Source organism: Rhincodon typus, chromosome 14 (genome assembly GCF_021869965.1).
Source record: "Rhincodon typus isolate 14 chromosome 14, sRhiTyp1.1, whole genome shotgun sequence".
Classification (NCBI taxonomy): Eukaryota; Metazoa; Chordata; class Chondrichthyes; order Orectolobiformes; family Rhincodontidae; genus Rhincodon; species Rhincodon typus.
This window is the reverse complement of record NC_063345.1, coordinates 65,649,279-65,676,704: the sequence shown is the minus strand read 5'-3', so window position 1 is coordinate 65,676,704 and position 27,426 is coordinate 65,649,279. Positions and strand designations below refer to the sequence as shown.

Below are 27,426 nucleotides of genomic sequence, written 5' to 3'. Positions count from 1 at the left end.
GGTGGTGGTGGGTGAACATAGGGCAATATTCATTGTCATTTGCAAGAGCTAGATCAGAATGTGGGAAGCCTAAAAGAGAGTTTGTCACCTTCAACCAAATTTCAACTGTGCAATAAAGATGAAATGTGGCTGCCAGTATAATCTCAGTTGGTGGATTAAGTCTGTTTTGTTTTGTCTGTTTTGGAGGGGGAGGGGGCAGTTGGATTTCTAGGCAATGTAAGGCCTTTCAAGGGGAAATTGCATTACTCAGGTACCCATAATCTCAATGATGTCATACATCTGCCATTCAATTACACTTCCTCAATGTCACCAGACCCGAAACGTTAACTGATTTTTTTCTTCACAGTTGCTGCCAGACCTGCTGAGCTTTGCCAGCAACTTCTGTTTTTGTTCCTGATTTACAGCATCCGCAGATCTTTCGGTTTTTATAACTTTTCTTTAACTTGTTTTCTTTGGAATTACCTCTTATTTGGAATCAGTGTTATAGTAATACTTTTTCTACTGTGCAGTAATTACTAAACTCTCTTTCTGTTAATTCAAGAAAGCCTAGTTAAATCAGTTCCTTTTAAAACAAATTCATTTGGATCCAGGAAAACGTTATCCACAAGGGAAGAGATCCTTTCCAAATTGACCTAGTTGCTACGAACTGAGAGGGTGGGTGAATAAAGACAGGGAGCCAGTTCATCCCTCTTCACTTGGAGACTTAATGATTTGGGGTAACCTCCTGGAACTGAAACAAATTGGGAAACCTCGCCCAAGGTTTGGTCCTAACAAATCCGTATCCTTTTGAACCCACGGATTAAATAAAATAACTCAACTGGGTAAATTTTCACAGAAAAAAATAAACTTGAAAAAAACTAAAAAGTTTCCCTAAATTTCTGGGGGAAACATTATGGTGATTGGTCCTCGATTACAGATATATTTACTTTTAAATCCAAAATGTGTTATTTAAACAGGGGACTGCTACAGAAAACTGCAGATTTAAATTTACTGACTGTCTGGCAAAGTCTTGTGTGAAGCCAATGGAATGCTGTGGAGCAGCCTCACAGCTGCTAAAACATAAGTAGATTGTCAACTTGGCCCAACAGCAAGGGATGGTGGGTATGAGACATGTTGGCCAAGTAAAGCTCTACAAGTTGTAAACCCAGAAACTAGACAGTGCAAATACAGCAGCCAGGTGCTAATGACATAAGCATAGCATAAAAAGGATATATCTCGTCAACAGTTCAACCAAACAAAGGAAGAATGCTTATTTTCAACCAAAAACCAGTCAGAAAGGCACCCAGGCGCTGCCACATAAAGAAACAAATGATTGACAATGTTTCAAACCATTAAGCAAGTTTCCCTGATTGACCAGAACTGTAGACAGTTGCAGAAAATCACCCAAAAAGGTATAAAAATGGGGCTTGCCTGCAGGTCAATCTATTGGACTTTCTGGAGTCAAAGAAGTGACCAATGTGGCAAAGGCAAAGATTGACTGATTGTCCGGAATGAGAAAGAGAGAGAGAAAACAATGACTTAATGAATCCAATTGGAAACTGGAGATTCTGGAAAGTACTATAACGACTAAGGGGATTGGGCAGGATTAGTAAGAGCAGTCTTAGTATTCAAGTCTTACAGTAATGACAGTTTGCATCGGTATCAACTTTGTCTGTAGTGTTTTGACCGTTCTGATATTGTGGTAGACCTGGCTAAATTCATTTATAACCTATTGGTTGAAGTGTCTGACAGGTTCTGAAGAATTTGTACAAGTTACAAATGCAAATTAACAACAAAATTGCAACAGGAAGCGACTTAACTAGACGCTATAAAGAGGACAGGCCTGAACTATCTCTGCCCTCTCAGCAGGAAGCCCCCTCTTGCAGAAATGTCTGTTTTTACTCTTCAGGAATGCACAAGGACCCGAGTTAAAAAGCTAGTTTCAAATGCACTGGGGTGGATTAGTGGGACTGAACGGGACTGATGTGTTCTGAAAAATACAGTCAGCTGATCTAGAGGTCAATCTTGCAAAGAGTAAATTTGCCAAGGCTCAAGTGACCTATTGAGGACCCATAGTGGATGAAGAATGAGCCTTGCCCAGGGGTGCAAAAGTATAAGCTGTAAATTACTTCTCTCTTCTCACAAGAAAGTGGGAAATCATGAGATTCCAGGCAATATATAGGTTCTACCAAAGGTTGATCCCAAATATCAGTACAGTCACTGTACTACTGGCAGACCTACTCAAGAAAAAAGCAAGGTCGTATGGACTGCACAATGGCAACCCAGTTTTGAAAATCTGAAAACTAATTTAATAAGTGAGCCTGTGCTTGCTACTCCAAACTTTAAACAAGCATTTACAAAAGCCATTGATGTGAGTGACAGCGGATTCCACTTCAAGAAGTTGAATCTGCAAAAGAGAGACCAATTGGGTATTTCTCTAAAAATGGATAAACAAATATCAGAGATGATACTCCACGATAGAGAAGGAAAGCCTCATCGATTATTACTCCCAAACACTTTGAGAGGTGTGTCTAGAATGCATAGAGAGACAACAGGCTAAATTGACCCCAACCCATTAACCGTTTTGTAAAAAGTTAAGACCCAGAATGCCAGATTATTCCATTGGAGCTTGTTCATTCAATTGTACCAAATAAAAACCACCCACATTGCCGGGAAATCAAACGTGATGCAGCCGATCTGTCCAGAACTTTGTAAGGCCTGGTTAAAACCAAAAATATAATTGACTAAGGCTAAGAGGAATGATTGTTTGTCTGAGTGTACCTGTTTGTTTATGTTTAATTTTTTAAAAAAACATACTCCTGTGTACTGAAACGAGATTGGATCGCATTTTATTTGTTCTTTGGGGGAAGTAAATTTGTAAAAATCCCACAGGGCTGCTCTCTCATTAAGGAGCGACGTATTGGTTTAACCTGAAGGTCATCACACCTCAGACAAGGGGCAAGGGTGGCAAGGTGGGATCTTCAAGGTAACCCCAGCCGGTTAGTATTACAATGACATATCAGAATCTAAAGCATTTCTAGATATTCTGTGCCTTTGATTCCAAAATGTGTTTGGAAGGACTATTATTTTGGAGGATGCTCCAGAAAACCTTCAGATTTAAATACACTGTCTGGTAAAGTCTCATGTGAAGCCAATGAAATATTGCTAATGTAAATTATTAGAGAAACTGAAATAGGAGACTTAATAAGAAGAGATACTGAGGACAGTGCTGACTATCCCTCCCCTCTCAGCAGAAAGCAATCGATTGCAGACATGTCTGTTTTACTGTCCAGGAATACACAAAGATCTGGAGTTAAAAAGCTAGTTTAAATTCCATTGGAGTGGACTGGTGGGACTGAAAATTCCCATGTGTGCCAGCTGGGCTTGAAGGTTAACATGTTGTGAAGTTCATAGTCAAAGAATTATCCCCTAGTTACCCCTGACTCGCAGGTAACGACCATATCTAACTCCAAGTGCTGCAAACCAGTTCAAAAGGACAAAGGACACACTGAATTCTGGATTTCAATCATGATCAAAATGTGTCAGAATGATAAAATCTTAAACAATCTGCAAAACTAAGGATCATGAAGCTGTAACCAATTTGGGAATCTTACCTGGATCTGACGGTAACATAATATTGTGTCAAGCAAAGGAAGGTTTGTTTCTGAGGCTTAACTTACGAATGTATCAGAGAGCTGTGTACTGAGTTCGCCTATGATTAGTATCAGTTTAAGAGGGATCCTGGTGCAGATCCTTTTGATCCTTCCATTAACATTCAACTTTCCACATCAGTGAATTTGCATATCCTGCTGAACGAGCAAGTGATGCTGAAATACATTACCCCAACTTCCAAAGTAAGAGGCTGCACATACAGCATCTTTCCTCACCTTATGAGGCAGGGTCTTGATTTTAAAGGATTATTGGACACTGCCGATCCTTGAATGACTGTGTACTCCCTTGTAAAACTCGTAGTTAGAATGAATCTTTGCCTCCAGAAGTGTGTGCGCTCATGAATAATTACATAGTCACATGTAAAAAGTGGCCATAAGTGTGGAGCATGATGGAGGAAAGGACCTATTACAAGGTGCTTGGCTTTGGCCTTAATGATCTTCTCATTAATGTGTTAAGTCGTGGCTGCACTCGTGAATATAAGAACTGAAAGAAGTTATGTTGCTCTGCATTTTGCTTCTCAGAGGTAAGCAATGCCTCTCCTTGAGATGAATGAAGGGGCTACTTAGTATTGACATGGTCATCATATAACCTAGTCCTACAGCTCAAATTACAGTTGATCAGGCATGTGACAATTGAAAATGCAAAAATACTTAGATGTGAAATTGTATTTTCAATGATGTGTCATCTATGCTAACTATGTGCCCTCATCTCATTTTTTTCTCCTTGCCCTCCACTATGTCTTGGTGCAACCTTAGGGTCTGCGGTTTGGTTGGAAGGAGCCTGCGCTGAAGTGGACCCTGGTGGTCTTCAAGATTTGGATGGATGACTGTGGGTTATTTGTGGCTAGAGAGCTCAGACATGCTGAGTGTCCCCTGACCAAAATCAGGTTTACCCTCCTCAGTTGCAACGTTAGTGATTTCAGGCATGGTTGTGGTGGAAGGATCTGGGATATCCTGAAAGGTGACTTCTCTGTGGCTACAGTGCCACCTGGATGCCTGGTGCGACCATCCTGCCTACGTGAGAGGAAGGGGCACTGTAAGTGAAGCCAACATCCCTTACCTACCCCCTGCTTTGCTGACTATTAAAGTGCTAAAGTGATGGAGTGCAAGTCTGCAGGCATTTCCAGCAATCACTGAGCACTTCATTGTAACAAAAACAGAAATGGCTGGAGAAACTCAGCAAACTGGGGCTATTTTCCCTGGAGCGTAGTAGGCTGAGGGGTGACCTTTATAGAGGTTTATAAAATCAAGAGAGACATGAATAGGGTAAATAGGCAAGGTCTTTTCCCTGGGGTGGGGGAGTCCCAAAATTACAGGGCATAGGTTTAAGGTGAGAGGGGAAAGATATAAAAGGGACCTAAGGGACAACATTTTCACGCAGAAGGTGGTGCGTGTATGGAATGAGCTGCCAGAGGAAGTAGTGGAAGCTGGTGCGAATACAATATTTAAAAGGCATCTGGATGGGTATATGAATACGAACGGTTTAGAGGGACATGGGCCAAATGGGACTAGTTTTATATAGGATGTCTGAGTTGGACTGAAGGGTCTGTTTCTGTGCTGCATATCTCCACGACTCTAAGTCTGACATCATCTGTGGAGAGAGAAAAACAGAATTAATGTTTCGAGTCCAGCAACCCCTCATCTTCATTTTGCTGTACCTGGTCTCCGTGTAGCTCCTAACCTGCCCATGGAAACAGCCAGAAGGACATATGTTGGAACCAGCACTTTACTGCTTACTCCTCCCTTCTTTGCTGCAATTGACCATGCCCCTGACAATCTGCCTGCTGCTCCTATGACTGTCTGTGCATTTTCATGAAGTTATTAATAATTGACACAATGGAGGGGTTATCTCCTACCAGGTACTGAGCAATTGCCTGATCTCTGGCAGTCTGCTTTGTGCCATTTGCATGAGGCATTTCTTCCTCAACCATTTGTGGAGCTGTGTGCTTATGATGTGTTCATGAGAATGTGCTCCGGAATATAAATGAGATGGAGAACTCACTGAGCGGAAGGTCTGAGCTGCTGGAGGGAGCAGCAGACAGCTGTCCTCGGAGGAATGTGTCTTGTCTCTTTAGTGGTGGAGGAGGAGCTGATGGAGTGAAGGGTTGACTTCTTTGTTGTGTGTGTGCCACTGCGGCCTGCATCAGAAAGAGAGAGGCTATTAGTTGCACATAAAATGTAGAAACTTGAGCATCTTAATGAGTCAGTGTTGGGAATGAGAGCGTGTAGCACAGCACAATGTTTACTTGGTTGTCTTGACATAGTCTCAGTATCGCTGGGTTTCTACTTTCGTAGCAGGAATTACAACGAATTTTTAATTTGAGCCAACAGCCCAGACTTTTCTGGTAAGTGGACATTTTTTCTCTCGAGCTGCTCCAGGAAATCGTTTCTCCATCAGGTCACTTGTCTCTTCAGGCAAAAAGAGCTCTGGCTTTTTCAAACTTTCATGATCGTTCAATTTATAGAAACAGGTTAGAACTTTTTTTGCAAACTTTTCTAGGGCCCTTGTAGAGACTAGAGTGTTCACAGTAATCCCATGTAGTCTAACCAAGGTTTTGTACAAGCTCAGTAGTACATCATTGCTGTTCAAATCTCTGCTGCCATCTCTGCCCTCTGGGACCTGCTGTGTGACAATGTCTTTTGCGTGAAACAAGAGAAGGGATTGACCTGAGACAAAGCTGAGTGGAAGAGCCATCAATGACAGTGCAGGAACATGAAAGGGGCTGAGATGTCCCTACGGGGAGTAGGAAATGCAAAGGTCAGGAGGGGTTAATCGTTTGGAAGGATGATAAGAGTGAGAGCCGTTGAATGGGGATGCTGCATCCAATAGCGAGAGTCCATTAGCTTTGGTGATGTTACAATGTGGTGGCAGAGTTAGAGTGATGGTGAGGATGCAAGAGAGAAAATCATGGCATTTTACTCTTGCAGAGCTCAGGAGACAATTAACTATATGACAGCTGGATATTTCTTTTCACGCTGGAGACTACATTGGCTCGAGTGGCTATCCATCCAGGCTGACTTTGTCTGGTGGCACAGCCTTCTTGGTCAGTCTGGAGCAAAGTGCACTCACCTTCTGTCAAGTTGTGAATTTGGATTGGCCTGATATGCAGTGAGTGTCAATCCTTCACAAAACAAAAAATATTTTCTCAGCTTTACAGTTACAGAGCATCAATCAGGCAGGAAAATCCTCAAGAAAGAATTGCAACTTTGGCAACATTGAGTTAACGCAACAAAGCAGATGTATATACTCTACTGAATACCCTCTATTTGTTCAAATAGGTACCAATCTCTGTTAAAATAATAACTTTTTATTAATTCACAGGACGTAGGCATCACTGGCTAAGCCAGCAGTTAATGCTCATCCCTAATTATAATGGATCACATGGTGGGGAGTTATTTTCTTGAAGTCATGAAATCTATGGAGAGGGGACAAAGTGCCACAAACCTGGAAGGGAGTTCCAGGATTTTCCAGCGGCAGTAAGTCAAGATCTGAACAGGCCTAGCAGAACCTAAACAGAGCATCAACGTGCAGGTTATTATAGAGCAACTGCTGCTTGATTGCACTGTTGTCAACTTCCTCCATGAATTTGCTGGTGATCAAGAGTAGACTGATGCAGTTGTAATTGGCCAGGGTGATTTGTTCTTATTTTTGTCTTCAGGATGTACCTGGGCAATTTTCCTGATTATCAAGTAAATGCCAGCGTTGTAGCAGTATTGGGAACAGCTCAGTTATCAGTGTGACATGTTTTGGAGCACAGTCTTTGGTACTATCGCTAGGATGTTGTTGGAATGCTTATTCATTATCCAGTGCCTCAAACCATTTCTTGATATCGCATGGAATTAATTGAATTGACTGACAAATGGCACATGATGCCAGGGACCACTGGATGCAACCAAGATAGATCATCCAGTCAGCACTTCTGATTGAAGGAGATTGCAAAGCTTCGGCCTTCTATTTTGCACTGATGTATTAGAGTCCCCCGTCATTAGGGACGCATACATTTGTGTAGCCTCAATCTTGTTAGTTGTTTAATTATTCAGTCCAATCAAGCTCCACTAATACCTAATACTATTATCATTTTTGTTAGTTGGCATTTTGGTTATCTTAAATTTTGATATTAAATCATTGCTTCCATTAAGCTGTTCAAATCCTTTTGTGGCTGTGTGCTCATTCACTTTAATTTTCTTCACTATTATTGGCCATATTTTTTGCTTATTAATGAGCAAGTGGCTTAAGTCTTATCTATACCATTAAGCTTATAGTTATTCTGTCCCCTACATCTTGAAATTAGAATTAGGTTTATTGTCACATGTACTCACAGAAGTGCAGTGAAAAGTTTACAAAGTCACGTCTTACAGTGCCACCTTAGGTACAAAGTTACCTAGGTACAGGATTTTAGGAATAAATTCTTTTGAACTAATAGGAAGTTCTATAAAAAAAGTAAGGAATGTTTGCTATTCTATTTCTTTTCAAAATAAAGGCCAGCATTCCATTTACCGCCGAACTTGGCTGCTAGCTTTTTGTGATTCAAGCATGAGGACTCCCAAATCCTTCTGTTCCATTGCACCCTGCAGTCCTTCTCCATTTAAACTATATCCAGTGCTCTATTCTTCCTGCCAAAGTGCAAACCTCACCTTTCCCCACATTATATTCCATTTGCCAAGTTTTTGTTTACTCACCTAACCTGCCTATATCCCTCTGCAGACTCATCGTGTCATCCTCACCACTTCTACCTTCCCACCTTGGCTATCGTACACTTACTTTTCTCATCCAAGTCAGGAATATATATTGTAAATAATTATGGCTCATCTAGTGAAGGTCACAATCCTGACAATGATTCTCTTATCTCAACTTCTATTAGTTCGGCAGTCCTCTATCCATACTATCTCCAACAGCATAGGGTCTTAACTTCTTAAACAGCCTAACGTTCTGGATAGTAATGTGTTGTTTATCCAAGAACTTGTACTTTCATTTTTAATAAAGAAAAGATTAGCATCAAAAATTTCTGCAAACTTGAAACAAACTTCCATCGTTGCAGTGAGCAACTTTTGTTTAAAAAAATGGTATGCAAACATGTGTGAATTTGCAGTGGGTAGATAAAGTATTCACTTATCAGTAGGCTTCTGCAAGAGCTGAACTGTCACACTCCACAGAAATAGTTTTGCTGTTTGATAAGAACAGACTTAAGATGCCAGGAATATATTGAAAACTTACTTTGAAGGCAAATCACCATGTACATGTTAATATTTGTCTTCACCACAGACGTTCAATATCCACCAGCAAGCAAGCTTTACAGAGCTGGCCTCTGCGAAAGGTTTGTGTCAAATATTTTTGTTTACACAACACATGATTTACATGAAAATAGTCATGTCACAAAATCAGATATTTCCTGGCATGTCTCATCTTGGAGTGCTCTAACAAAGGCTGGTACTAGACAGAGATAAACGTCACCTAATCTAACAGTTCTGTGCTTGCCCAAAACTGGAGGTCAATTGAAGGACAGTTGCAGCTCTTGACAATTTCAAACTAGAAGAAACCTTCACAAGAGATCATTATTCTCAATATCTTGCTGATAATCCAATCCAGGTGTTTAAAACATTAAGGAGAAACCTCCTTCAAGCCCCACAACAATAAATGTTGGAGAACAATCAAAGGTTTCATGAATGAGGTCAATATATTTTTGGCAGATAGGATTATCAAGGGATACGTGCACAAGGCTGGAATACAAAGCTCAGATACAGATCAGCTATGATCTAATTGAAACCTAATAAGGGTCCAAGGGACTGAAAGAAATACTCCTGTTTCTATGTTGGAGGGCCAGTTAAAGCACAATTTTTTTCCTGATTTTCCATTATATATGTTTGTGGCCCTTGCTGTGCAGAGTTGAGACCACAGCTTAAAGTGGTTCATTGGCTGTGAAGTGATTCTGGATGTCCTGGAGGTTGCAAAGTATATGACAAATACATGTTTGTTTTTATACATATACTGCAACCAAATCTTGGAAGCACTGCCATCAGCTCAAAGTATAGTAACTTTTTAATTCCTTCAACAAAAGTGGACGTGGCTGGAAGACCAGCATTTACTGTCTGTTTCTTGAGAAGGTGATGGTGAAGTGTCTTCTTGACCAGCCGCAGTGCATGTAATGCAAGAACACCCACATTGCCATTAGGGAGGACTTTCCAGGCTTTTGACAAAGCCACAGTGAAATATTGCCGATTCATGATGGTGCATCTTGGAAGGAATTTGCATGTGATGCTGAGCCCAGCTAATTAAGGCTGTTGAAAGTGCCTTCATGATTTACTGCAGTGCATCTTGTGGACAGCATACACTGCTGCTACTTTGCAACAACGAAAGTGCATGTTGAAGGTGATGGATATGGTCCCAATCAAGTTGGCTGCTTTGACATGGATGGTGTTTAGCTTCCTGAGTGTTGTTGGAGCTGCACTCATCTAGACAGGAAAGGTATTCTAACAGAGTCCTGACTTACGTCATGAGGATGGTAGACAAGCAGTGGGGAAGCTACACAAGCTATTTGCTGCAGCTAGTTTCTGACCTGCTCAAGTCACAGGTAAAGGATTTCTGAGAATATTCCAGGAATGAGAGGATTCAGTTACATGGATAGATTAAAGCAGGTCTTTGGGAAAGCTTTGGTTAGAAAAAAAGTGTACAAAAACAGGACATCTGGACACAGCAGATAGAAAGAAACTATTGTCATTGATAGAAGGATCAAGAGCCCGAGGACACCAATTTGAGCAAAACCAACAAGGAAATAGCACTGATAAGACCATAAGAAATAGAAACTGGAGTAGACTGTTTGGCCCCTTAAGCCTGCTCCACCACTTGAAGGATCATGACTGATCTGACATTCCTCAGGTTCACTTAAAGTTATCAATTTAAAATGAACTGATCTAGCATCCATTGCAGTCTGTGGACAAGAGCTCCAAACATCTACCACCCTTTACTTATGGAAGTGATTGCTAATAGATCCCTTGAGTGGTCACAGAATCCCTACAGTGTGGGAACAGGCCCTTCAGCCCAACAAGTCCACACCAACCCACAGAGCATCCCACCCAGACCCATCCCTCATAACCCACCTAATCTACACATCCTTGAACACTACAGGCAATTTAGCCTAGCCAATCCACCTACCCTGCACATCTTTGGGCTGTGGGAAGAAACCCACGCAGACACAGAATGTGCAAACTCTACAGACAGACAGTCGCCCAAGGGTGGAATCAAACCTGGGTCACTGGCACTGAGGAAACAGTGCTAACCACTTAGCCACCATACCACTCCTTGTCTGACTAGTTCTCAGACTGAGGTCCAGGTTTCTAGGATCCAAACAACAGAAGTAAGTTCTCCATATCCACCCTGTCTTTTCCTGTTAAGATCTTCAAGACTCAAATCAGATCACTTTAACCTTATAAATGAGAAAAACATCTCCTGGCTTTTATATCAGAACAAAAAAAGCAGGTATAACAGATCATTCAGCAAAACAAGGGCTTGCAAATGCTTCAGATGACCAATAGATATCTCATTAATACAAGACCATTTGCTGTATCTTCTATTTCAATAGAAGAAACTAAACAAGTTGAGCTTCTACCAGAAATAGTTACTGAAGCTATTTCTGTTTATTCATACAAACCTACACAATCAGCAGTACTACAGTCACATAAGAGTCTACACCTTCACCATCTCACCATCTACTTCCAAGTGTGAATCACTTGAATATTCAGTGAAACTACATTTACTTTTTCTGCTCAACTTTCCCTGATTCAAGTAGGGATCTAAACATTAGCACAGCTAAAGGAAAGTTGGAAGGACAAGTGGCTGTTCTGAACCTGCCTGCCTAACAAACAAGACATAGGGCCCACAGCAGCCAAAAATTTTATTTTAAAAATATACTTTATTCATAAAAAATTGTCTACATTGTCACTAAAACAGTTCAGCTCTGTACAGTTGCATATCAAAGTATGCTTGCCTTTACTGGCAAGCACCTTGACTATAGGAGTCAGGAGGTCATGTTGCAGCTGTACAGGACATGAGTTCAGCCACTGAGCTTTGCATGCAATTCTGCTCTCCCTCCAACAGGAAGGATGTTGTGAAACTTGAAAGGGCTCAAAAGATTACATGTTGCCAGGTTTGAGCTATAAGGAGAGGCTGAATAGGTTGGGGCTATCATCCCTGGAGAGTCAGAGACTGAGGGGTGACTTTATAGAGATTTCATAAGGCACATGGATAGGGTAAATAGGCAAAGTCTTTCCCCCAGAGTGGGAAAATCCAAAACTAGAGAGCATAGGTTTAAGGTGAGAGGGGAAGAGATAATAGGGACCTATAGGGGGCAGCTTTTTCATGGAGAGTATGGTGTGTGAAATGTGTTGCCAGAGGAAGTGGTGGATGCTGGTACAATTACAAAATTTAAAAGGCATCTGGATAGGTATAGAGGGATATGGGCCAAATATTAGCAAATTGGACAAGATTTATATAGCATGGTCAGCATGGAAGAGTTGGACCGCAGGGTCTGTTTCTATGCTGTACAACTTTACGCAAATAAAGAAATCATCGGACTTTGGCTATCCAAACAAAAAAAAGCCAAAGACCTCTTACACATAGTAAGATTTACATAGACTCGAGGCATTAGGAAGGAAGGTTTGATAAGCGACCAGAGCCTGTTCACCTTCAGCAAGAGGCCTGAGACAGTAACTCTAACCTACTTACCCAAATCCGCCAAATGGACTGGGACAGGAGGAAAGAAGACGTCAGCTTTTATAGGGAGACAAACACCAGGTAAGACACGTGGCCGTAGGACCAGCCAATGGGAATAGCGATAGGCGGGGTCACCGGTACGGAAGACCAATGAGAGTGCAGAGGGCGCGGCCTTACCCTAGAATACCCAATTCGTATGCAGGAAGCGGCGTCTTGTCCCGGAAGTAGCCAATGAGAATGTTTGAAGGTAATACCTCGCTTCAGGATGACCAATGCTTTTCCAGGGGCGAGACCAATTCCAAGGGATAACCGATGAGGCAGGTTGAGGGCGGGTACTCTGTACGGGTGGCCAATGAGAGTGTCGAAGGCGGGACCCACGCTTTTGCGGTGTGACCAATGAAGTCTCCGTGGGCAGTACCTCAGCGCGGAATGACCAATGGGAAAGGTGGGGGCGGGCCCCGCGCGCGGACTGTTCGGGCCGGGCGGGGTGTGCTGGAGCGGTCGGCGGGTGAGGGAACGAGCGGGCGCTCGGTGTCAGGACGACGGCCGGGTTTGAGTGAGGTAAAAAAACGGTTGATGGCGGGCTGTCTGAGCGGGGACGGGGGATCTGGGGGCAGGATGGCTTTTGGGCTTCCCTGGCAGGGGAGAGTGCGAGTCGGCCTGAGGCTGAGCTTGCCCCTTCTTTCGGCTGAGAGGGGAAGTGCTGAGAGTCAGAGCGGGTCTCCGGCCTCAGTGAGCGGCTTCTCTCGAAGCTCAACTCGTTCACAACTTGCTGTGTTGTCCTCACGAGGTTTACGGGAGCCCGGGTCCGCTCTATATTTTTGTCCCACATTGTGATCCCACCTTCCTCCTTTAACAGTTCTCAAAACAGCGATCACCTATGTAAACATGTCACGCTGCAGTTACAACCTCCTTCCAGCGGCAGCATGACAGAGCTTCCCCCGTTGGAGTGAGTCTGGACCTTTTCCTTGATGTATTGATCACAGCAAGAGCTGATGTGTTTTCTGAACGTATTCGTATTATATTTTGTGAGAAGAGTTGCCCTATTGCCTTTTGAAACTAAATGAGGATGCAAGTTATCTCTTGTGATGGTTCTATGAACTATCTGGAACATGACTGGTTTTGTACATGCAGTGTGTAGTTAGTGTAGTGATGCATATGAGAGACAAACATTAATAAAAATAATGGACTCACTGTGTCCTTGTGTTATTTCATGAGAGATCTAGTTAAGCAAGATAGTTGAGGATGTTTCGAAGGGCTGTAATTTGATTTATTTCATCTATAATGCATTGAGATTAACTTTATTGAATCTGTTTTTTGTTGAGACCATCATCAGACTCACTGTGGACTTGAGAATATGTGCAACAATGCAAGACTTGAAACAAGTGGGAAAATGTGAAATTCATAGGTGGTGCAAATAAATGTGTAGCTTCTATTCTGATATCGCTCAAATTGACCTGAGTATCACTTATTTAGTTAGGAAGTGTTTCTCCTGTTGGTTATTCAGTGGTTCCTGTTTGAAGAGTGGATGATTTTGGATCACGTTTTTTTTTCACTTGATTGTATTTTCCTTTTGTATATAAATAATCTGTTCCTACTTTACAATAGACAGTTGTAACGCTGTAAACTCCTTGGGTCATTCTGGCTCTGGGAAAGTTGTCACGTGATGCAACCCAGATGTTCTTTTCATACATCCGACTGAAGTACAAAAAAGAATCGTGCCTCAGTGAGGGCAGCCTTCAGGGCCAAACATTTTACAATTTCCTTCCCAGTTCCCCTCATTAATACACCTGAATGACATTAAGTCGTTGATTACAGTGGAATCTCGTGTTATAATTCAAGATTTTTTCCCCAGTTTGTGGCAAGATTGCTGTGTCAGTAAGTGATGCTTTTGTTTAGTATCAATGTTTTGAATTTTGACTCTACTACTTTGTGGACTAGGGATATTAAGTGATTGAACTCCTGATGAGAACGACTTTTGCTTTTGTAGTATCAATTATTGTAAGGTGGTGTGAAATCCTGACAACTGAGATATCACGATAATTTCACATTTATGTTCAAGATTTTAAAACTTTTCATTTAGTATAGATAGAAATAACAAATGCAAACATGAAATGAGGAGGCAAACAAAAATCACAAAATTAGGATGAAACATCTTCAAGACTGCAACCCATTTTGTACCCTAATTAGCTACATCAGTGCTCTTCTGTTCTTCATTTGATGTTTGATGCTTTGCTGAGAGACTTGTAGTGCAGTGTTCTTTTTCCTGCATGGGTCGATTTTCCTGATTGTAACTCTGCTTTTACCTGCATTTGTTTACGTGTTCCTGTTTCCCATTCAAGGAGGCCCCCGTTCATCCTTCTTCCAGTTTGGTTAAGCCTTTTCTCATTTTCAGTGTGGATGGGCCTGTACTGTAATTTTGTAGTTTCTCTTGTTATAAAAAAAACTCAAATTATTTCACTCACAAATGCCAGTCTGAGATTTGGACCATGCAATGATCTGTTGTGGATCAATTTGAATGGACATAATTGTGCTGAAAATAATTTCTGAAATTATTTTATCCCCCTTTCATGAGATGGTGAAATAGTTAAAGCAGAGAATGGTTAATTTGCCACATCAAGGCCTTGCTGAATGGGCGATAGCTGTTGACCTCATCACCGATGTCCACAATGTGGGAACAAGTAAAAAATTACACTGCCATGCTCTTTCCTTGTAGATTTGCAAAGCCTTTCTTTTCATGTGTTTATCCAATTGTCTTTGATAAAGCTATGATTTATCCTCTCTCCTCCACACTCGTAGATGTTGCATTCTTAATGTTGCCTTTGGTCGTCTTGCTAACTGCCATAAATTGGTGCTGTCTGGTTTTTCACCCTTCTGGATTGACAGAACAATCTACTTTGCACAAATCCCATATAATTTTGAATATTTCCATCTTTTCAATACTTTGCTGTCAAATTCTCTTTTAGTTATTCTGCACTTAATCTGCAGTTGATGAATGAAAGTTTCTCCAGTTACATGTTGGGAAAACTGAAACCATTGTTTTTGGACCACACTCCAAACTCCATTCCATAGGTGCTGACTTCATTTCTTTTCCTGGCAACTGCATGAGACTAAACCAACCTTCCCACAACCTAGTTGTCATATTTGATTCCAAGAGCAGCTTCATGTCATCACATAGGAAGTCTAAGTCAGTTTTTGTAACATTGCCTAAATGTGTTCCAGTTTCAGCTTGTCTGCTGGTGAAACCCACTTTCTTGCCTTTCACCCTTCAATGTGACTGTTCCAACTTGCATCTGGGCTCTCTCATCTCACCTTTGAGGGAAGATGAAACTCTGCTGTCTGTGTCTTAGATCGCACCAAGTTCTGTTCACTGCTCCCCTCACTCCACTCTTCACTTACTTGCATTGTTTTGTTAGGAATGTCTTGATTTAAAAATTCTCAGCCTTGTTTGCAAATTAATTCATGTCTTCACCCCTCCCAATCTCCACAACATCCTGTAGCCCTGTAACCCTCTGAGATAAATATTCCTGTAACTCTGGTTTCTTGTGAGATAAAATGTAGACATAGAGTAGGCCAATCAGCCCATCAAACCTGCTCTGCTATTTAATATGTCTTCCTAATTCTAATTGCAGCACCATTGGTGGCTGTTCTCTATGTTACCGCAGTGTCAAGCTTAGGATTCCCTCTTTACACCTCTCTGCCTTCATCCCTAATTTTCCTGCTTTAAGATGTTGCTTAAAACCTACCTCATGATGAAAGGTTTTGTCATTTGACTAAATATCTCTTTAACTTGGTACCAGTGGAATCGTGCCCATGCTGAAGGGGAAAAGCAGATCAGGAAATAGTGTCAGTTGTGGGTTAAAACTGGGAATTGGAATTTGTTCTTTGCACCCTTTGTTGTCTAGAGTCTCTAATAAAGTGGGTACACCCTGATGGGACCAGCTAAACATCTACAGGGATCTTGGTGTACAAATATTCTGCAAGGCAAATGTATTGTTTGGTCTGACATTCTCTTATGTGCAGTTGCTTTCCTCAAAGCCTTTTTAATCAGGAAAGAGTCATCAGTCTTGCATATTTTTGTTTGTCATTGTTTTAGATGTCAGTACTGTATTATTTTACTGTTTAAAAAGTTGAAATGAGGAGTCTCTGTCCCAATAATTATCAGTTCTCAGTAGTTTAATGACAGGCTTAACCCCTTTTTATGTATCTAATTTTCAGTTTTGTGCTTTTTAAATACCACTGAAGTATTCATCTATTTTTGTAACTGGCGGATGGGAACTTAATTCTTTTCTTTTTGTGATTTAAACATTTGGAGTGTGACTGCCACATATTATGTAAGAAACAGCTGATGTCTTTAGTTCCAGCATTGTTCTGAAATCTGTAGCAGTTCTAGTTGTTAAATAATTTCTCTGTATCTCTGGCTTATACAATCAAAGATTTAAGGATATGTAGGAGAATTTGAAACATGTTAAGCACTCCAGTGTTGCGATCCCAACTGATGTTAATGTTGGACAAGCCAAATCCTAGATTGAAACCTACTTTGATAAACCCATTGGTTTGTTTTAAAACTGTTGAGAGCAGTTATTGAGAACATTGACAAAGACTTGCAAATATACTTTTAAGGGATATTAAAAAAAACTCTGATACTCGACAAAAAAAAATTGGAAAATTTAGAGTACAAGCACCAGGAGAAGAATTCAAACTCATGCTATTCCATTGATCCCAACAATATTCTCTACTTTTGTCTCCACATCAAGGCTTCTCATTCAGGCTGGTGCAGCTGCAACTGGTTTCTTTCTGAGCATTCACTCAATGCTTTTTTTTCTTGAGCTGACATTTCCCCCTGAAAAACCCAAAACAAACTGCAAACTGAAGTCACTATTACCTTAAGAGCAAATGAACATGTTCCCTAACCTCAGTGGAGTTATCCTGCAAGCAGTCACCCAGTTTGCATTTGTTTTGTCTTTGTAAAGAGACCACATTGTGAACAGAGACTACAGCAGACTAGGTTAAAAGAAGGACAAGTAAAATGCTTTTTAACCTGGCAGGTGTGTTTGGGGTCTTGGAGGGTAAGGTAAGAGACCTGAATGGGCAGATGATATGCCTTCTAAGATTGCATGGGAACGTCCCATCGGGGAGTGAGGAAGTGTTAAGAATGACGAAGTGTTAGGAGTGATAGAGGAGTGAACTGCTGGGATTTATAGCTTTGCTTTTGTAGTAATTTGCTTTTATTTCAGTAAAGCAAAATAAATTTTGGGTCAATGTTATTTGTAGGGCTCGGGGGGTAGTAAGAGCTAGGGCGGAGGAAGTTCACGAAAGCTATGAGAGTACCAATGTTAAAGATAAAGCACTGGGGACTCATGTCAGCTTCACTGCTGGCTCAGTATATTTAGCACACTCGCTGCTGAGGCTGAAGGCTGTGATTCAAGTTAAATCCAGACAGCAAAGAACTATACTGTCATAGGGGCCATACTTCAAGCAAGACATTAGGCCAAGGTTCTGTCCGCCTTCTCAGGTGGGTACTTAAGATCCTGCAGTGATATTTGAAGATGAGCAGGTGAGTTCTCCCTACTGTCCTGGCTTCCATTTATCCCTCAACCAGCATCTTAACTGTAAGATTTCATTGTTGTTTGTGACAGCTTGCACAAATTTGTATCTCCGTTTTCTATATCAAAATTGTAATAACATTTCAGAAATATTTTGCTGTTGAAAAACAATTTGCCATGTCTCAAGGATGTGAAAAGAGCTAAGCAATGCATGAGTTTTTCTTCAATGTCAGTAAGGAAGGGCTTGTGAACTTGACACTTTATGTCTCAAAGTTGGGTTCAGATCGGTTTGTAGTTGCAGTATCTTCAATCGTTAAGTTGATTTGTGACACTATTTGGTTGTTATTGGCTAACCAGTTTGGACAATGACATAATTGTCTAATATTGTTTCTTTTCTGTGCAAGCAACAATTTTTGCTATTTCTACACTTTTCAACCAATCCATCAATACTGGTGTTACTAATTAGTTTAAGATAGCAAGGTGTAGAGCTGGATGAACACAGCAGGCCAAGCAGCATCAGAGGAGCAGGAAGGCTGATGTTTCAGGAAGGGTCTGGGCCCAAAACATCAGCCTTCCTGCTCCTCTGATGCTGCTTGACCTGCTGTGTTCATCCAGCTCTACACCTTGTTATCTCAGATTCTCCAGCATTTGCAGTTCCTACTATCTCTTACTAATTAGTTTCCCCTTTTTGCGTAAAATAGGGATACACTTAGTCACTGACATTATTTACTTGTTTTAATAATGAATTTGATAGCACGTGTAATGTTTCTCCTTTTTTGTAAAGTCAAGCCATCTTGAGCAAAGTCCTCTTGCAGACACACATGGTTTAAGTTTCAGCAGCAAATGAAATGACAACTGATTGTCAAGACTTTGAACCAACTGAGTTCTAGCAAATTAGAGAATTTTTGAAGTACAGTCTGCTGTTGATTTTGCAGCACATTGTGGGACTTTGTTTGGAGCTTATTTACCAAATCTCAGACTTTGCCTCTTACAACAGTGCACTTGCCAACTCCCAAATAAAAAGCAGGTGCATAGTGGTTTGGATCTCCCGAGAGCTTGTGGCTGAGTTATTATTGTCATGGGTGAGAGGGGAAGTCTCACCCTGTAATCTTTGAAACAAAACTTCAGCAGGTTAGATAGCCCCCAAGTTTCACCCTGTTTACAAACATCATTCTCTACAAATGATACCATGATACCCATGGGTTTGGAGGAGGTCCACAGTGGCAGTCGTGAACTTGTGGCGTTGCTTTGTAGACCAAGATCTTGAAATTCTCTTTCCTCCAATGTCTTCCTTCTTAGTGTCCTTTACCTTGCCTTTTTTTTGTGCTGACCAATTTGCTGCTCATTTCCGCAGTACTGGAATTTTCAAATGTAGTTTCAGGTTGTTAATTCAAAATAATTTAAGCTGAATTTTTTTGTATGAACTTATAACCCCTCCTGTTTTATTTATTGGTACTTGGGTTTTTTTTAATGAATACTTAGTAATTTGAATAACCAAAAAATACTTTTGAATAAACAGCAGTGAGACTGGGTTTCCCAAAAAAAAGACTGAGATCAGCCATCTGAGAGATGGATTTTGTGATGTATGGGATAAGTGCTATCATTCTCCCTATTATGGAATTGAACAATTACCATCTGTAGGAACATGCGATACAATGGAGTGCGTTCAGTCACTTCTTGTTTTAAGTTACTGTGAAATAGCAGTTATGGCTTTTCCAGTAATATAAGTAAAGCAGAAGTAGTACAGAGAATGGAACTGCAAGGAAGTTGATTTTAATAATGAATTTGATAGCACGTGCAATGTTTCTCCTTTGTTGTAAAGCCAAGCCATCTTGAGTAAAGCCTTTTAAGTTGAAGTGATAAGTAATTCATTGCTGATGACATCTAAAGGTAATGTTCTGAATAATTAGGTGTAATGCCTTTGGCATTTCGTACTTATAGTTGAGGTTTAAACTATAACAAGATTATCTTGCTTTGATAACATATCTATGTATATTGGCGATCACACAGGTTGAGTCTGATAGTTCTCCATAAGGGCGTCTATTTGTGGGTCTTCAGATGGCTGAAGAGGCCAATCTGGGATCCACAGATTCTTTTGCAGTGTGGGCATTGCAGGCTGGTAATAGTGGGTGGGCCTTCCTGATGTTCTGTCTCTCCTCACGCAAGAATCGCCTCTGTTCAGCGGTGCTGCAAGATCATTTTCATGGCATATAGTGCCCTGCTGGGTGACATTTCTCCAGTGATTCCGGTTTGTAGCCATGTCCTCCCAGTTGTTGATGTTGATATAGAATTTCTTGAGGTTGGTCCAGATGTTATCTTTGAAGCATTTCTTTTGATCACCAGAGGCATGTTGATCTTCCTTCAGATGAGAGTTCATGATCTGTTTTGGGCGGCGTGAGTTGGGCATTTGGATGGCATGGCCAGTCCATCAGAGTTGCTGTTGAATGATTGTGGTGGTGATGCTGGCTATATTGACCTCTTCCAAGATGCTGATGTTAGTGTGCTTGTCTTCCCAGGTGATCCACAGGATTCTTTGTCAGGATCCCTGCTGGTATGGTTCCAGTGCTTTAAGGTGCTTACTGTAGGTAGGCTATGTTTCAGCTCCATATGGCAGTGTGGGAAGGACAACAAGTTTGTCGTCCAGGAGTTTAATCTGAGCCTGTACGTCATTGTCTCCAAACACCTTCCTTCTGAGTCAGGCATAGGCTCCACTGGCACAACTCAGAGGGTGTTGTATTTCTGCATCGATGTTGGCCTTGGTGAAAAGGCTGTCGAGGTGTGAGAAGTGATGCAAATTTTTAAGGGGATGCTTGTTGACCTTTTATTGTAGGTGGGATGGAGGGACTGTTGGATGGTAGTTGACTGAGTACTTGAGTCTTGTTTATGTCAAGGGTAAGACGTAGGGGTTTGTAAGCCTTGACAAAGCCATCCAAGATGCACTGAAGATCTTCCACAGGGAGTGCTACACTGACAGTATGCTACATCAGCATATTGAAACCCAGGATGGAGGTGGTGGAGACCTTGCCCTTGACCTTGAACCTATTAAGGTTGAACAGCATGTTTGCATACAGTAAATGATTTAAATTCCTGTGGGCATATTTTGGCCAGTGAGATGGAGGATAATGGCAGTGGAGATGTTGATCAGGGTGAGTGCTATGATGAACCGTGCTTGAACCCCTGTCTCCACGGTGAAAGGTTTAGACTCTAATCCATAGTTGCTCAGCGCTGTCCCAGACATATCATCATGCAGCAGCCTCAGCATCCTGATGAATGTATCAGGCCAGCATGCTTTGTGACAGTGTCTGCCAGACAGCCTGGCAGTTAACTGTGTCATAGATCTTAGTCAAGCTGACAAAGGCCATGTAAAGTGTTTGTTTCTGTTCCTGATTAGTTTTCTTGTAATTGATGTGCTGTGAAATCGTGTCTGTTGTTCCTCTGGACGGGCAGAAGCCACACTACGATTCAGGGAGTATTTCTTCAGGTAACGGCAGAAGCCTATTGGCAAGGACACGTGCGAGCACTTGGCCAGTGGTTGATAGAAGGGAGATACCTCTGTAATTCCCACACTCAACCTTGCCACCCTTTTTGAATATGGTCACAATCGGAGCATCCATGAGCTCCAAGGGGAGTTCTTCTTTGAACCAAATCTTCAAGAGCAAAGCATGTATGTGTTCATGGAGCTGTGGACCACCCTCCTTTAGAATCTCTGCAGGAATCCCATAGGTCCAGTAGCTTTGTTGTTTCTTAAGCTCCTGATGGCATCTTGTACTGGGAGGTTCTTCCATGGCACCTTGCGTGGATTTCTGCAGTTTTGGTTGAAGACTTCCAAGTTAACATTGGTATTATGGTTGAGGAGTTTGAGGAAATGCTCTTTCCAGTGGGTGTTTATTGCCTTGTTGTCCTTGAGCAGTTTTTGTCTGTCTTTAGACCACTGGTAGTTTAGACCATATACCGCCATCGTGGCACTGAAGAAACCTCTTGTGCCATTGGCATCTGCCAGCAGCTGGATTTGCAAGGCCTTATCAGTCCTGCATTTGTTTTTGAGCTCCCTTACCCTCTTTTGGAAGCCAGCCTTAGCTTTGGCATAGGCCCTTTTTGCAGTCAGTCTTTTTGCGCCAGGCATGGAAGGTTGTCCTTTTCTTGGAGATGAACTGTTCAATTTCCACGTCATTCTCATCAAACCAGTCCTGATTGTCTCTGGACTTGTACCCGAGGATGTTATTGCATTTACTTAGTATGGTTGATTTAAGTAGACTCCAGTGTTTTCCTATGTCCTTTGGGTATTCCCAGGGTAGGATTTTGCAAATGAGGCTTGTAGATGTTGCATAGAGACTGAGTCATCTGTGCAATGTTGAATCTTGGCCTGGTTTGCCTCTCCTGAACCTGTCTCTTTCTGTGTAGTTTGGGCATTGTGGAATGGATAAGGCGATCAGCAGTCATCTGAGCCAGTCATAGCCCTGCTGACATTCACATCCTGATATTCGCTCCAGGGACCAATAACATAATCAATGAGATGCTGTTTTTGAATGTGGGTGCCTTCAAGATACACTGAATTTGTTTTTTCTGATGAAAGCATATGTTTGTGATGGTGAGATTGTATTGCGAGAAGAAGGACTCCATGGAATCGATGGTGCTCGTACTTTCCCTTCCTTTGGTGCCATTCCAAAGATTGTGGTCTCGACCAACCCTGGCATTGAAGTGTCCAATAAGAATTATCTTGTCTTTCTTGGGGATGCTTGACAACAGTGTGTCAAGGTTGGCATAAAAAGTCTCCTTTTACTACTTCCTTCGAGTCAAGGGTTGGGCCATAAGCACTCATAACTGTAGCCATCTGGTTGTTAATGAGCATCAGGCAAATGGTCATGAGTCGGTCATTGACCCCACAGGAAGTTCAGAGAGGCAACTGATGAGCTGGTTCTTAATTGCGAATCCAACACTCTGAATTCTGGGCTCACCAGCAGCCTTCCCCTTCCAGAAGAAGGTGTAACCACCTTTTACCTTCTTCAGTTGTCCATTGTTTGCACGGCGGGTTTCAGAAAGAGCAGCTAGCTTGATCTGGCATCTCTTCAGTTCTCCGGCTATGATCACAGTCCTTCCTTCAGATTAATCACTGTTAGTTGGGTCCATCAGAGTTCTTACATTCCAGGCTCCAATGTTTATTATTCGTTTCTGACTGCATGTGGGTGATCCCTTTGGATGCGGTAATCCAGCCAGGAGTTTTGAGGCAGGCTATTTTTAATGCATCCTTTCCAGCCCCCTCGCCTACTGGGGTGAGCAGAACGGATCCTAAACAGGGATTCTCAGTCATGGGCGCAGCTGCCAAAATGTTCTATCTGCCTTGTCCAGGAGCAAGATGACGGAATCCGACACCTAATGTGTCACTTCGTGATTAGAGGCTTCCAGATATCACAGTCCTGTCCCTTCCCCCAGCTGATAGCCATAAGACTTTTGTCCGGGATATAAATAGGACTGGTACCTCTTGGGAGGATGCCTTTGTGTGACTGGGTGATCTTTTATCATGGGCAGGCTGGTGCACAGCTGGCCACCACTTGGACCTTGGCAGATAGGGGTCGAGGCCCAGTGGCATGGAGACTAAGTCGACTGACAGCCCTTCTCTGTTGCAGCCTTCATTCGTCTTTGCCACTATTGCAATGCTGTAATTTAACTTCATTTATCATCCTCTGCCATTTGAGGTCTCCGTGAACCACAGTTTGTCTGGAAGTTCCCACTTGACCTAAGCATCATGGGTGACCTTGCCAGGTGCTACTTTCCAGACAGTTTAGCTCTTGGGTTCCTTGGTACACACAGGCTTCTCCACCACAACAAGGTGGCGATCCTCAGAGAGGGCTTTGCTAATGTACAGTAAGATAGTATTATAAATTCTAATACTCATGTGACATGACATGAAAATTTAATATTGACTGTTGTAAACAGCAACATCCATTTCTTGGTGTACATTTGTGTTATAGAGTCATGGAGTTGTACAGCATGGAAATACACACCTCGGTCCAACTCATTCACACCAACCAGATACCCTAAATAAATCTACTTCTATTTGTTGGCATTTGGCCCATATCCCTCTTAACTTTTGCTATTCATATGCCCATCTAGATGCCTTTTTAATGTTGTAATTGTACCAGCCTCCACCATTTCCTGTGGCAGCTCATTCCATACACGCACCACCTGAGGTCCCTTTTAAATCTTTCACCTCTCACCTTAAACCTATGCTGTCTAGTTTTGGACTCCCCCACCCCCGGGAAAAGACTTTGTCTATTTACCCAATCCATGCCCCTCATGATTTTATAAACCTGTACAAAGCCACCCCTCAGCCTTTGGCACCCCAGGGAAAATAGCCCCAGCCTATTCAGCCTCTCCCTATAGCTCAAACCCTCCAACTCTGTCAACGTCCTTGTAAATCTTTTTTGAACCCTTTCAGCATCCTTCCGACAGCAGAGAGTCCAGAACTGCATGCAGTATTCCAAAAGTGGCCTAACCCATGCCCTGTACAGCTGCAATACGACCTTCCGACTCCTATACTGGATGCACTGACTAATAAAGGCCAAACACCGACTTCAATATCCTGTCCATCAGGGACTCCTCTTTCAAGGAACTATGAACCTGTACTCCCAAGGTCTCTTTGTTCAGCAACACTCCTCAGGACCTTACCATTAAGTGTATAAGTCCTGCCCTGATTTGTCTTTCGAAAATGCAGCACCTCGTGTTTATTTAAATTAAACCCCATCTGCCACTCCTCGGCCCATTGGCCATCTGATCAAGGTCCTGTTGTACCCTGAAGTAACCTTCTTCACTGTCCACTAACCTCCAATTTTGGTGTCATCTGCAAACTAAGTAACCATACCTGCTATGTTCACTTCCAAATCATTTCATATAAATGATGAAAAGCAGTAGATCCAGCATCAGTCCTTGTGGCACTCCGCTGGTCATGGGCCTCCAGTCTGAAAAACAGCCCTCCACCATCGCACTCTTTTCTACCTTTTGAGCCAATTCTGTGTGGGCTGGCAGCCTGTGAGAAAAATGTAAGCACAAGATGTTCCACTGCTGGCTGTATTGGATTCTGCTTAGTAACAAGGACAGGAAGATTTTGAAATTTGATAGGTCACCTAGATTAGTTCAAGGGTCAGTTAGTTGGAGTCAGTTATGGAGAATTGTAAAAGCATAGGAGGAGGATTGGCCCTTCAAGCTTTTCAGTATGATCATGGCTGATCATCCAATTTAGTGTTCCCACTTTCTCCCCATATCCTTTGATCACTTTAGTCCTAAGAGCTATATCTACAAATTTCTTAAGTCTTCAATGTTTTGGCCTCAACAATTTCTGGTGATCGAGAATCCAAAGATTGAGAACCTCTCTAGGTGAAGAAATTCCCCCTCATGTGACCTTAGACTGTGACCGCCTGGATTTCCTGGACATCAGGAACATCTTCTCTATATCTACCCTACGTAATTCATTAGAATTTTATAGGCTTCCATGAAATTGTCCCCTCGATCTTCTAAAGTCAAGTGAATATATTCCTAGACAACAAGGTGCAGGGCTGGATGAACGCAGCAGGCCAAGCAGCATCATAGGAGCACAAAGGCTGACGTTTCGGGCCTAGACCCTTCATCAGAAAAGGGGGAGGGGAAGGGGATTCTGAATCCTGCAGCCCAATGGTATCAATGTGGATTTCACAAGCTTCAAAATCTCCCCTCCCCCTACCGCATCCCAAAACCAGTCCAGCTCGTCCCCGCCTCCCTAACCTGTTCTTTCTCCCACCTCTCCCCTCCTCCCACCTCAAGCCGCACCCGCATCTCCTACCTACTAACCTCATCCCGCCCCCTTGACCTGTCTGTCCTCCCTGGACTGACCTATCCCCTCCCTAACTCCCCACCTACTCTCACCTTTACTGGCTCCATCCCCGCCTCTTCGACCTGTTTGTTTCCTCTCCTCTATCCATCTTCTATCCGCCTCCCACTCTCTGCCTATTTATTTCAGAACCCCCTTCCCCTCCCCCTTTTCTGATGAAGGGTCTAGGCCCGAAACGTCAGCCTTTCTGCTCCTATGATGCTGCTTGGCCTGCTGTGTTCATCCAGCCCTGCACCTTGTTGTCTCGGATTCTCCAGCATCTGCAGTTCCTACTATCTCTGAATATATTCCTAACTGATCAAGTTTCTCCTATATGTCAGTTCCACCAGCCTCGGTCTGGTAAATCTTCATTAGCCAGAATATCCTCAGATAAGGTGACCAAAACTGCACAATAGACAGAAGGTTGCCATCTTAGGAATTCTGGATTTGGGATTTGAATATGGTTTTAAAAAAAAAGTCTGTTTAAACTTTAAAAGTTATATTGTTTAACTGCTTAAATGTTATCAGGTGTGTTCACTTCAAATAAAATACTGACAAATTTATTTTAGCCTTTTAGTAAATTATACTCCCCAAAGGTAAAAAGGAGGAGTGGGTAAATCTTCAGGAACAATTGTCAAAGGCTTACATAAGATCCTCAAACTTTGCTTATATCTTTCCAAAATAAAAGTTGCTTTTCTGCAGATTTTTTTCTTTATATAATCTCAGAGCTGTGCAAAAAACTGATTAGAAAAGGAAAAATCAATTGTGACTTAAGCTTAATAAAGGAGACATTTTAACTCAAATTTGGCTTTTGTTCAGAACAGTTAACATGTTTATGTGCTCTCGTGTCAGCCTTGTAGGCAGGTGATTAACAGTAAGGCCAGTTTTGGACAATACATATCTTGCAAGCACAGGTAATCCTGAAATGCACAGGCAACTTTTTGCCAGCTTTAAAAGCCAAGGAAAATGCAGTGCACTCATCTTCAACCACTGCAATGGATTGCATTCCAGTGTTTGACAAAGATGCCTGAAGTAATTTTTGAGCTTATTTTCTACTGCACTTGTCCCTTTCAGTGCCATCTTCACCTATCAGCTTTACAGTAGCTCTCTTTTTATTTTCAGACATTGTATTTGGCATTGTATTTTGAATCTTGTGGCTTTATTTTTCTTATGGCTTTATTCTCTTAGTAAATACTTTAGATTTCAAACTTTGTCTGCTTTACACTTACTGTAAGTTACTAGTCCCTAACCAGATCATAACATAAACTTGGCCATTTAGTTCAGGTTCAATACACTGCAGATTTGGATAGTAAATAGCATGGTGTTTACTGCAGATTTACTTTTTCTTCATCTTTCCAGCTCTGCTTCAGTCAAGTCTTTCAAAAGAAAGCAACTTTTTTTGTTTTCTTATTTGTGTGTCAGTAGTATCGTAATTTAAGGGCAATTTGCACACATATTTAGCGTGAATGCATTTATTAAAAGTGCATTTTGTAACAATCACAAAGAAGTCATACATAGTGAAACAGTCTCGATAGCTGCATCTTTTATTGAGTAACCTAAGGACTTCCTGTTAAAAGGTGTAGAGCTGGATGAGCGCAGCAGGCCAAGCAGCATCAGAGGAGCAGGAAAGCTGACGTTTCGGGTCTGGACCCTTCTTCAGAAATTTTCTGAAGAAGGGTCCAG

General features: G+C 42.0%; 1 protein-coding gene and 1 long non-coding RNA gene across 4 annotated transcripts in view; one reads left to right on the top strand and one right to left on the bottom strand.

Moving 5' to 3' along the window:
• LOC125484810 overlaps nucleotides 1-12,476 on the bottom strand; it is a 14,423-nt gene extending 1,947 nt beyond the window's left edge. The window contains exons 1-3 of one of the 3 annotated variants that reach the window (XR_007263632.1): nucleotides 12,370-12,476; nucleotides 5,653-5,788; nucleotides 3,867-5,241 (exon numbers count right to left, since the gene is read on the bottom strand). This is a non-coding gene — a long non-coding RNA (uncharacterized LOC125484810). Of the gene's footprint in view, nucleotides 1-3,866; nucleotides 5,242-5,652; nucleotides 5,789-8,865; nucleotides 8,909-12,369 lie in introns of those variants that run through there. The other 2 variants (XR_007263634.1, XR_007263633.1) reach the window with 2 other exon arrangements.
• A 333-nt stretch (nucleotides 12,477-12,809) lies between these two features.
• The window catches only part of klhl13 (kelch-like family member 13), a 234,681-nt gene continuing 220,064 nt past the window's right edge, over nucleotides 12,810-27,426 (top strand). The window contains exon 1 of the mRNA XM_048604950.1: nucleotides 12,810-12,918. The gene's annotated coding sequence lies outside the window, so the exon portion shown is untranslated. The remainder of the gene's footprint in view (nucleotides 12,919-27,426) is intronic.